Source organism: Acromyrmex echinatior, chromosome 9, assembly GCF_024713525.1.
Source record: "Acromyrmex echinatior isolate Ae372 chromosome 9, ASM2471352v2, whole genome shotgun sequence".
In the NCBI taxonomy this organism is placed as follows: domain Eukaryota; kingdom Metazoa; phylum Arthropoda; class Insecta; order Hymenoptera; family Formicidae; genus Acromyrmex; species Acromyrmex echinatior.
The window spans coordinates 32,501-45,643 of record NC_141860.1 but is presented as its reverse complement, the minus strand read 5'-3'; positions in this window follow the sequence as shown (position 1 = coordinate 45,643).

Sequence of the window (13,143 nt, the reverse complement as noted above, 5' to 3'; positions counted from 1 at the left end):
ATATCCGGCTCGAAGGACCAGAAAATGTGCGGGAATGCACCGCGCGGAAAGATTCGAGTGAGAGAACGGTACACGGTTGATGTGATACACGACAGTAAAGAGAACTCCGTTTCTTTGTAATTTAACAAAAGAATTTTCTTTAATATGCTCAGTTACAAAGTCAGAAAATATAATTAATTAAATATTAGATTAACAGAATATTAAATGCGGTCACCTTTTCCAAATTGTAGTTGGAATCGCGGTGATGGAAAATCTCGGCGATTTTCTCGGCACTTCTCGAAAAGATTCGTTTTATAGCGGTTTTCACTAAGCGGTTAGCACGGCGGTTTTACGAAGTGATATAGTAGCGAGACTATGACTCTAAGAACTCTAAGAAGTCTAAAACTCTAAGAACTAAGCAATCTAAGCGGTCTAAGCGGTCTAAGCGGTAAGAACTCTAAGGAGGAACGGCGAGATCGAAGCATTTATTGCTTTCGGCCTGGGCTTTCTTCTTGGGAGAAATCCAATGAAATTTTGCCACAATCGTAATTATTACATGACATTAGTTGTACAAAATTGATTGGCGCTTTGGATTCTTTTCTAACGACGTTCAACGTAACAGTCATGCGCGACAGAAAATCCGTGCGTGGGATTGGTGACAGCGCGTGACGTATTCATCGGAGCGCGGCGCTCGCGTGCGCGAATTGAATTGTTCTAGAACTTTCGATTGTCCATTGCCGGAGCTTGTTTGCGTGTACCGAATTGGTTTAAAAAGAACAAAGAATGCCAAATCGATGATTTTAACGAGGATTAAGATCATGCTCGAGATGAAATCACGAGCTCACTTTATGCGTGCGTTCAATGACAATTACTGTCGGTCGACTGAAAGAATTCTTGCTTTTCCCGAATTAACGATCTCAAACAAAGAATCTATCTCTTTTTATTAGACAGAGTAAAAAGAGTTACATTATGTATGTGCAATGTCGTATTCATTTATATATATATATGAAACACGTGTCCATACATGTATATTGACAGTAATATATGTTATTACATCTTAACTAAACCCTAAATGATATTGATCATAGGAAAAAGTGATACTACAACTGTATTTCGATATTCACTGCGAGTACTGAAAATACGTAACTATAGATTTTCAGTATCGATAGTGTACATTGACACATGGGCCTAAGCATTTTTCCTGTCGTACAATGTCATTTTAGATCAGGATGTGATAGCTATACATAGATATATTGTATTACACATATAATATACATAGCTATACTATTTTTTGCTATGTTTAATAAAAATATGTAGAAGTTAATCACGTTAAAATATTAATGATGTACTTAAATATAATACACACATAGGCAATATTGTACAATATTGCATATATTATATGTACTATAATGTGTGAATATACATAGTTGCAGATAGAAGTTATCAATGCTAAGCTGTTTATGCATTCCCTGTGTTTAAATGTGCAATATTAAAATTGTATACATATATAATATATATATATATACAGGGTGCGGCAGTTAAATCCGGACAAATTAAACTTTGTTTTAAAATATAATTTATTGACACAAAGTACAAATGTAAAAGAAAATGTTTTTAGTCAATATTCGTGTGACCTGTCAGGAGTACAATTACTCAATATAACCGCCGTTGGCCTCAATTACCGCCTCTATCCTTGTCCTGAAGCGCCCGCACGCTCTCTGTAACGCAGCGCTGTCCATATTGGCGAATGCTGCTTCGATAACGGCGCGTAGAGACGCGACATTAGGATGTCGCGACTTGTTGGTAACCCATTCAACAACGCTCCAAACATAGTAGTCGAGGGAGTTCAAATCCGAGCTATTCGGGGGCCAAAACTCTTTGGACCAGAACATGTCCGCATTGTCTGATAGCCAGTTTTGGATTAAATGGGTTAGCGGAACCTTCCTCGGACTTCTCCGAAGCATTGTATTTTGTTACAACATCATAAACAGTCGATCTCGGGTATCCGAAGAATCGAATGATCTCGGTCGCCGAACGCCCGGCGCGAAGGCTTTCAATAATCGCGGCTCTTCGATTGTACTCCGCACTTGTACGTATCATCTCGGCTATTTTAAGATTATGACTGTTTACTAGACGCCCATGGTGTTCAAGAACCTCAATCGCGACTTCTGATGGTACTATGATATGGTGGGAAATTCAAATTGAAATTTGTCCAGATTTAACTGCCGCACCCTGTATATACATAATGCGTATATATATATATATATATTAGGTGTTGGAATTAATTCGTAGCGTTTTACAAGTGATGGGAAGTACTTTCATTAATGTATTTTTTAATGCTCATGTGAAATAAATAACATTCTTTCATTAAAAAACGCTACGAATTAATTCCAACACCTAATATATATATATATATATATATATATATATACACATAAAATGAGGATTTATCAGAGGATTCGTAATTTGATTATTTTTTTTAAGATGTTATGTCTGATCATCGTTTGACTATCGTTAGCTTTGATTTATGTTAGTTGTATGTATATTCTGATATTGAAAATTTAAAAGCATATATCACTATTTGATCATAAAAAAATATATCTCTTTTTATTAAACGTAGAAAAAAGAGGACATCAGTACATCTTTTTGTTACACGTAACAAAAAGAGATGAAGTAGCTATACACGTATGTGAATATGAATTAAAAATATATTTTATAATGTACACATCATAATGCACATAAAATATAATTCTAATATTCACTAATGTGTCTATATTATATCTGCATGAAAAACTAAGTATGAGTAACTTCTATCTCTTTTTATTATGGGCCTTCTATAATAACACATTAGTTACAAATCAGAAGTCAGAAGCTAAAAATTGATCAATCACAGCCAATTTTTAGCGTTTGACTTCTTATTTATGACTGATTTATGGCTTATAATTGTAAAAGGCCCATTAAACATAATAAAAAGAGATGGAATAGCTACATATGTATGTGCAATGTATTTACGTACTGACAATACATGTTACATCCTAAGTTAAAATGACATTGGGAAAAAGTGCTATTATATTACACGTGTATACATGTATTTCAAATACATGGTTGCATCCGAAAATATATCTAAGTCACAGTCAGAGTATCAGTCATTTAGTAAAAATATACTTATTGTAACTTGCTGTTAGTCAACGTACATTGACCTGTAAGTGTATATATTTGTTAAAACACTTTGAATATGATATACTTACATACATTTCATAAACGTATAGCATCGTACAAAAATTATGCATGTGACTATTGACTGTGTCATTAGATTCTTGAAATCATGTATTAATCATAATTTAGTTCCGCCACATCTTAAAAGATATACTAATATCAGAAATTTAAATTTGTTTAATAGTCATTCTTACAGAAGACTTCAAAAAATTCAGTTTAACAATGTGAAAGCAATTTTGCAATTAGAATTGAAGGATTCTTACACACATTTGCATTTTATTAGAATGAGCATCGTTGATTTTTCCATTAAAATCTACTAGGTTTTACCGTTCTCCATGGTTTGTGAGTTTTTCAAATATTTAGATAACATTAATAATTTTTACTTTCTTCAACATACAAGAAAAATTGACAAGAAGATTTTATGGTTGAAAGGAAAAGATTTAAAAGATAAAAAAGCAAATATTAAGCCGATATCTTACTGTTGTGCTTCGAATAATGAATTGCTTAATAAAATTACACCTAACAAGGTTAACAATTGCACTGATGTACAAAATGTAGAAAAGATTCACATTTCGGCAGAATTGTTCGGAGATGTGGCTCCTCTAGATGTTTTAAATGATAAATGGTTTCTGAATTTGAGCAATGTTGACATTCCTTTAGAGGTCCAATGTTTGCTTCAGTTGGGAGAAGGCTTTGGTCTTCCTATTAACAAACACAATTTGGATAGAACATTGATAGAATTTATTAAAAATATTATTGGCCGTCGGAAGAATTTAATTAACTTTGTTAGAAATAATAGTGTTTTAATTATAGATAAATTTCGGAATGATTTTCCTAAGAACGACTCGAATGACAAGTTGTTGTGCGATTGGGTAAGGACAACGAAATTATTTGTAAAAGATCATCCCGAAATTTTAATTTCCAAAGCTGATAAGGGGAATGTCACCGTTGCTCAGAATAAATTAGAGTACATATCCAAGATGCTTTCGGATAAAAATACTTATAAATTAATAACGAAAGATCCTACTAAGAAACTTACGGGTGATTTACGTAACTTGCTTGGTAGGTGGAAAGGAAAGGGAGTAATAGATGATTTGACGTATCGGAGGTTGCGGACGACTGATGGGGTCATTCCTAGGGCTTATGGTGTGACTAAGATACACAAACAAAACTATCCGTTGAGAATTATTGTCTCATCGTTAAATAGCCCGTTATATAATTTGGCATTATTTTTGCATAGCATTATTGCAGATTTTATACCGGAGACGCCCAGTTTCATAAAAAACAGCTATGATTTGATTAATAAACTTAAAAATGTAAAACTGGAATCAGATTCCGTTTTGGTTTCCTTGGATGTGGTATCTCTTTTCACTAACATACCTATAGATTTGGCATCTGATAGTGTGGTTGTGAGGTGGGATGCTATATCTAAGAAAACTAAGATTCCTTTGGATGAGTTTCTGATAGCCTTTCGTATGGTCATTTTTCATTTTTAATAAAAAAATATATAAACAGATTTTTGGGACCCACATGGGTTCACCTTTGTCACCGGTTGTTGCAAGTATTGTTATGCAGGATTTCGAGAAGATGGCTATTGGAATGCTGCCTTGTCGTCTGTTGTTTTACTATCGATACGTCGATGATATTATCTTAGCCGCTCCTTCTGAAAGTATTTATGATATTTTGGGTGTTTTCAATTCATTACATACTAGATTACAGTTCACCATGGAGATAGGTGATGGAAGAATAAGTTATTTAGATACGATGGTAATTATCGATGAACGGAATCTCATTTTTTATGTATACCGTAAAGCAACCTTTTCCGGCAGATTTCTTAATTTCCATTCACACCACCCACTTTGTCATAAAAGAGGTATGATTTATGGAGTCGTGGATAAGATATTTTGTTTGTGTCATCCGAAATTCCAACAAAATAATTTGATTGACGCTATTAAGATTTTTTTACAGAATGGATATCCGTTAAGTTTTATTTTTTCGACTATTCATAATAGAATAAAATATCACATTAATAAGTTTAATAATTTAAATAAGAATAAGGATGACACTGGGAGAAGGTTCTTTACGATTCCATATGTTAATACGATATCCGAAAGATTTATAACTATTGTCAATATGCTTAATTGTAAATTGGCTTTTACTATTCCTAACACATTGAGAAGTTTTATAAGGAGAGGAAAGGATGATTTGGAACACGTTCAGAGTCAAAATGTGGTTTATAGAATATCCTGTGAGGATTGTGATGCCAGTTATGTTGGCCAAACTAAAAGACAATTAAAGACCAGATTGCATGAACATGTTTCTGATATCAATATAAGTTCAAAATCTCCATCAGTGATTTCCAACCATCGTATGATGGAGAATCATAACTTTAAATGGGATAAAGTGGAAATATTGGATATAGAGCCTTCATACAACAAAAAGTTGATATCAGAAATGGTTCATATTAAAAAACAGAAGATAGACAAAATGACACGGAGTCTGTGCCGGATTTGTATTCTGACATTATACATTCTCTTTCTCCTTTCTAACATCTTCTATCCTTTTCCTCCTATTTTTCCGTTTTCCGTTCTCGATAATGTTTTTCTGTTTGATATTTCGTTTTGTGACATCGTTTAAGTCAGATGCTCGTTACCTTTGCGAATTTGCTTTAATAACCTATTAAATTAAAAAGACTTTTTTACTGTACCACAAAATGGACTACATTTTACATTTTTTTCTCGTTGTGTATTATGGGACTTTTAACAGATTTACTAAGGTATATCATCATATTTTTAATTTTTATGTGATTAATATTGATTCTTTTTGTTTACGGTTACTTTTCCAGAACTTTCTTATGACTTTGTTAATTCTTGATAAAAATGACTCACAGCGTATTACACAGAAAGAGGAAAGAATTTTTTGTTAAGGAATTTTAAGAATATTGTAAGATTATGTATTAATTTTTAATTTAGAACGACATTTATATTATCGTATGATGACATTGAAAATGACTCAATTGGAGTTGAAACGTTTGTTTTATTTTATTGTATTTTAATTGTTTTTGTATTAAGTTTTCTTATCTGAATTATAATTTTTTATATACGTCATTGGCTCTTTGCCCTTCTTTTATACTATCTTTTGCTTATTACTACAGAGCCTTTTATATTACTTTTAATTACATATAACATATATATTATATAGGGTGTCCAAAAAGACTCCGGATTTAGGAGCTAAATATAAAGATGACTATAACTAATCGTAAAGGAATGTGAACTTGTATCGGCATGCATAGTACGCCAAAATATAATGCGTTGCCCTATGATTCACGTTCTACGATTCAATTACCATCCTTGTGCTAAGACTATTACATAACGTTTTTAGAAAAAACGCTTCAGACAAAAGTTGTAAGGTTTCAAAGAAGCTATTTACTAGAAGATATTCAGTTTTTTTTCTTCATTAGTTTCTTTAGCTTTTGATTCCATCATGACAATGCATCTATTTGCATTTCTTTAATTGCAGACGCAAAATTCTATAAATTGGTTCCGTAATTATATTTCACCAAATTTAATAATCGAAATGCTTCTGCCAATAAATTAAAAATAGTCAGTTTACGATAAACGCCTCTAACATTTATCTGTAGCTAGCCAAAGCACGATTTACGGCTGTGGCATTTTGTTATAGCTAGCCAGCTCACAATTAACGCCTCTGACAGTGAATTAAATATAGTCAGCTCACGATTAACGCCTCTGGCAGTAAATTAAAAATAGTCAGCCCACGATGAACGCCTCTGACATTTGTCTATAACTAGCCAAAATATGATTTATGGCTGTGACATTTTGTTATAGCTAGCCACCTCACGATTAACGCCTCTGGCAATAAATTAAAAATAGTCAACCCACGATGAACGCCTCTGACATTGGATCATAATTAGGCAAAGCGCAATTTATTGTTATAACAATAAATTTAATCATATCATTTGTATGATAAATAAAAGTGATATTTTCACGAATAACATAAAGATGCTAACCTTTCTCATTCTGGCTTTATAGGGTGCCAACAAGAGAAAAAGCCACTCCATAACCCTTTGGTTTAGAGTGTTCAGATGATTTTGCGCCGTGCTTCCCTGTGTCTCTAAGGCTGGCTCTTGTAGTCTGTTATATCCTCTTTTCTGCTTTCGCCAGTCATGGTGAGCATGCGCGCAGCAGGAACGCGCGACGAAGGCCCGGCTGGCCGTGGAGATTTCGGCTCTCCAGTGCAGAACCCGCACCGCGCGCCCGGGGCGCCCACACGGCGCGCAGCACGGAGGGGAGGGGGACACGCAGTCTGGGGGACAGAGACACGGAGCCGCATAGCAGGCAGAGATCTCTATCGAATATCAACTCTGAAACATCCCAACCCTTGAATATTGTCACTACGGAAGCATATTCTCATTACACCTACCGCCAACCATCACTTTTCAACGGACCCCGACACACACCCCTCGCCAGGTGGGTCTGTGGTCTTCGTCGCCACCTCATAGTTCTACAGCATAACACGGTCTCACGATTAGAACAAGTACTGTGAGGGGACGGGCTAAGGATTCTCTTCGTGTGAGCAGCATCACGGAGGGTTCTAGTTGAAGATTCTTCCCAACCGGGAAGCGCCCGTGGTGTGAGACTACTGCAGTAGTGTTTCTTGCGAGTTGTGCACCACCAGTGAAACAGTCCCAGGGTCCGGCTCCCGGACGGATCCTGGTAGGCTAGTACGTCTGATGGATGGAACCCACGTGTTTGTAGTTTGGACTAGATCTTCGAGTAAATCGTAGGATTGTCGTGTGTAGTGATATTTCTGATATCTGTGCATCACTGTGTCAAAGATATCATGTGTAAAAAAGAATATTCTGCATAGACTCATGTATCGACAACTTATCTTTTGATAAATATCACAATTCTGACTTGGTACAAGTTGTATAATTGGTCCAGTTCTAGACCCGCCATAAAGTTACTATATAAACTAATCACGCACTTGGGGGCACCTATTGAGAATTATATCAGCTCACATCTAAATTTCTGCTTAGTTAGGGCTGATCAAGCTACAGTATTGAGAAACTTAACAGTGGCAGTTTCAATATGTACACAACCCTGGTGTCAATCTAATCGATAAGCCAACGAGAGAAAGTGGAGTGTGTGATAAAACAAAAAACTAGAGTTCAGTTGAATTACATCTCTCTTATCTTTGTAAGTCTGTGTATTATGCATACCGCATTTAAGTGTATTCTCCAGGTTTATTTCACTAAAAAAAAATACAAATAGATGACCAGATGTATGATGCGGTAAAGTAAAATTTTATATTACATTCTGTGACACAAAAACATGATCAGTAACTCTTTGAAACTGAATGTATCATAAAAATAACAAAGTAATATTTTAAAAGTACATTACATTTAGTAAAATGCATTAAGTTATTAATATGATGTTCAATCACCATTATTAAGGGGGTATAACACCTTCGCGACTTCAAAAAATAAAAAAAATTTTTTATTGGCTTAAATGATACTTTTAGATGTCTAGAATATGATCCCATTAACACCTAAGCGATCTTGAATTTATTTCACGTCGAAAACAGCTATGCTTGTGTGTTACCTCTAGCGCGGGGAGAGGGCCTCGGGGCGCTCACCGAGCTCGCTGCCTTTCTCTTGTGTTTGTCAAGTATTTCAGGATAAAGTTTTCAAAACAGTCAAGCCTATCTACGAAGAATTAAGTTCTGACGATTTATTATCCCGCTGTCTTGGCGGGTATACTCAAAATAACAATGAGAGCTTCAACTCTGTGCTGTGGTCTATAGCGCCGAAAGGGGTCCACAGCAGCAAGGCGATCGTTGATATTGCTGCAAATATTGCTGTTTGTAATTTCAACGATGGCCTAAAAAGTGTATTGGAAATTATGCAAGTTCTTAACTTAACGATCGATACCATCTGCTATAACTTTTGCATAAAAACCGATGAACGGCGGATCCGCGCAGCCGAGCGCGCCATGACTGCGGAAGCTAAAGCAGCTCGGAGACTTGACATGTCCAATAAAAAGGCCAAAGATGATGAGGACCTTAATTTGGAAGGACAATTGTACGGGCCAGGCATTGTCGATTAAGGTAATAAGCTAATAATTGCAAGATTTCTCGTACCAAAACTTAAAACGCGTTTTCTGAAAAACACTATTTTTCAAGCTGGTGTACATCACAACGCCCACAATTTTTATCCGATCGACAAAAATGAAATATCTTTATACTCAGCATGGATGCCTTTATGGTACTACCTAGCCTTTTTTAAAAAGAATCACTAGATTTTTTTTGGCAATCGATTTTATGTCAGATTTTTAGGCGAAAATTCGATTTTTTTTTCAAAGTCGCGCCATTTTCTCAAAAATTGATATTTTTTAAAATCCACCGGTACTACCTTAGCCAAACTATCACAGATTAAAAACCAATTTGTATTTTTACTTTAGGTCACTCCAGTCAGCCACAATCGTGTATACCAGCAAGACATACGCGACGCTAGCGGCCTCTTTTGACGGCGTTTATTTTATAAACCATGATGATTTTTCAAAAACAAAAAATATGTTCAGTGTCTTTAATATGTAAATAAAAAAGCCCAAAGACCCGATTTTGAATTGCGCACTTCTTTGTATGTAAAAAAAAAAAATCTTGAAAATGAGGTCGATTTTGGCCGTAAAAGGTGTTATACCCCCTTAAGAAAATACAATATTATGTAGGAAGGAAAATATTTTCATGACAATTTGCTGGAAGGTATGGTCGCAGCATGTTTCTTATACTATGACACTCTTGAAAGATACACGTCCACGCGTGAGCGGTTCGGCCGTCAAGCGTCGAGCGGTTGTGAAGCAAAAGTAGGCAGCATTTCAAAAATCGGCTCGAAATACGCAACTAATTTCGAGCACATTGAAGTACACGTATATAATTTCTGAAATTTTATAAGAAGTATATTTGGAGTAATATGTTTATTCATAACGTTATTTATTAAATAAAAATTATGAAAAAAAGGAAAAAAACAGAATCGAACATAAGATCTCCAATATTCTGATCTTGCACCCAACGCCCGAGACCACGTTGAGTTCTTGCAGATCACCTCGACGAACGCGATACATATAGTGCACGGAAAGTCGTAAACTATTGTATATCTCATCAATGTTTACGTTTTGAAATCATTTTTGCATTTTTGCTACGTTAACGAGAAAGATATATGATTAATATAATTTAATAAAAAGAAAATGAAAGAATTTTAATTCACAAACACGATTGCCAGCTCTCCGTTTTTTTTTGGTCAGATTTCGGTTGCTTGGACTAATATTTAATACTCCAGCAGACGACAAAAATTGGAGATTTTCACATCTGCTGGAGTATTGAATATTAGTCCAAGAAACCGAAGTCTGTCAAAAAAAAAAACCGGAGAACTGGCAACCGTGTTCGTGATTTAAAATTTATTCAATTTCTGTTATTTCGATAGAGCGAGACAGAGAAAAAACAAACGGATAGAAGCTCCGATTGTAATGATGAGTCTCCGCGCGGACACGCCGAACTGGGCTCGCTAGCAAAACAATGAGTCTGTCTCTGTCCTTCTCTCTGGTCGCTTGTTTCTAGTGACCGAAAATATTTTCTCGACGATCTCGGCCGCTTGGCGTGTATCATAAGGAGGAAAGAGACATTCTAGACAATACATAATTTTTATTAAATTATATTAATCCTTTGCCCTACGATTTAAGTTACGATGGCGCGTGCCATAATTAATAACCTGGAACATATTGTTTATGTTTGGCCCGATAGACATACCACAGCTCTCATCAATGATACTTATGTTTGGCCCGATTTCTTTACCACGAGTCTCACACGATATTAGTGAAAGAGTTAATCATATACCTTTCTCATTAATATATAATAATAAAAATGATTTCAAAACGTGATAGTTAACAAGATATAGTTTATGATTTTCTGTGTATTTTATGTACCACGTCCATAGAGGCGATCTGCAAAAACTCAACATGGTCTCGGGCGTTAGGTGCGAGATCAGAATGTTGAGGATCCTATATTCAATCCTGCTTTTTCCTTTTTTTCTTAATTTTTTTTTAAACAAATAACGTTATTAATGAACATATTACTCCAAATATATTTTTATAAAATTATAGAAATTATATATGTACTTTAGTGTGCTCAGAACTAATTACACATTTCGAGCCAATTTCTGAAGTGCTGCCTATTTTTCCTTTACAACCGCTCAACAGTCGACGGCTGAACCGCTGGATCGCGCGCGGACGTACATCTTAGGAGCGTCACAGTATAAGAAACATGCTGCTATCATATCTTCCAACATGAAAATTATCATGACAACATTTTAGCATAAAAATTATCGTAAAAATATTTTCCTTCTTACATAATTGTTATTTTCTTAATACTAGTGATTGAACATCATATTAATAAGTATATACATTTTACTAAATATTATGTACTTTTAAAATATTTACTTTATTATTTTTATATTAGGTGTATGACTTTGCTCATTCGGTTTTCGTATAGATGGCTTTAGCGGTAAGTGGTGATCGAAATAAATAGATCATAGACGTCACACAATAAACTTGGGCATCTGTCAACATAATCCCATAGAAACATTAGTCGATTTGTGTCTGCATCATAAAGTTATTCTCGATTGAAAATGTCAGTTTACGAGCCAAATTCTTGTCATTTGCGGATGGTTTTAATTTTCTGCTTCAATATGAAGAAATCTGCTGAGGCTCATCGAATGCTTTCAAATATTTATGGTGAAGCCGCTATTAGTGAAAGAACGTGTCATAAGTGGTTTCAACACTTCAAGAACGGTGATTTTCTGCTGGTCGAAGACCAGCATAGCGGTGGAAGAGAGAAGGTTTTCGAAGATGCAGAATTGAAGGCATTACTTGATCAAGACTCTTGTCAAAATCAAAAAGAATTGGCGCGATCATTAGGAGTGACTCAATCAGCCGACTCATGTGACTCATCATTTCAAAACGTCTCAAAGCCATGGGAATGATTCAGAAGCAAGGAAATTGGGTGTCGTACGAATTGAAGCCGAGAGATGTTGAACGACGTTTGTTTGCTTGTGAACAGCTGCTTAAAAGGCAAAGACGGAAGAGCTTTCTGCATCGCATTGTGACTGGGGACGAAAAATGGGTTCATTACGATAATCCCAAGCGCAGAAAATCATGGGGAGTTCCCGGCCATGCTTCCACGTTGACGGCCAAACCGAATATTCACGGCTCCAAGATCATGCTCTGTATTTAGTGGGACCAGCTCGGCATAGTATATTATGAGCTGTTAAAACCGACTGAAACAATCACAGGCGATCAGTATCGAACGCAATTGATGCGTTTGAGCCGAGCATTGAAAAACAAACGGCCGCAATACAACGAGAAACACGATAAAGTGATTTTGCAGCATGACAATGCTCGACCCCATGTTGCGAAAGTGGTCAAGACATAAAAATGGAAAGTTGAAATGGGAAGTCCTACCCCACCCGCCGTATTCTCCAGACGTCGCTCCCTCTGACTATCACTTGTTTCGATCAATGGTACACGACCTGGCTGACCAGCACTTCCGGTCTTATGAAGAAGTAAAAAATTGGATCGATTCATGAATCACCTCAAAAGATGACCAGTTTTTTCGACGCAGGACTCGTATGCTGCCCGAAAGATGGGAAAAAGTAGTGGCCAGCGATGGACAATACTTTGAATCATAAATGTATAACCAGTTTTTTACAATAAAGCCTCGAATTTCGGAAAAAAACCGAATGAGCAAAGTCATACGCCTTATACATTACATTGATACATTCGGTTTTCTTTCAAAGAGCTACTGACCACGCTTATGTGCCACAAAATGTAATATCTTTTAATATAGAATACTGATAATATCAATTTAAGACTAATAAGA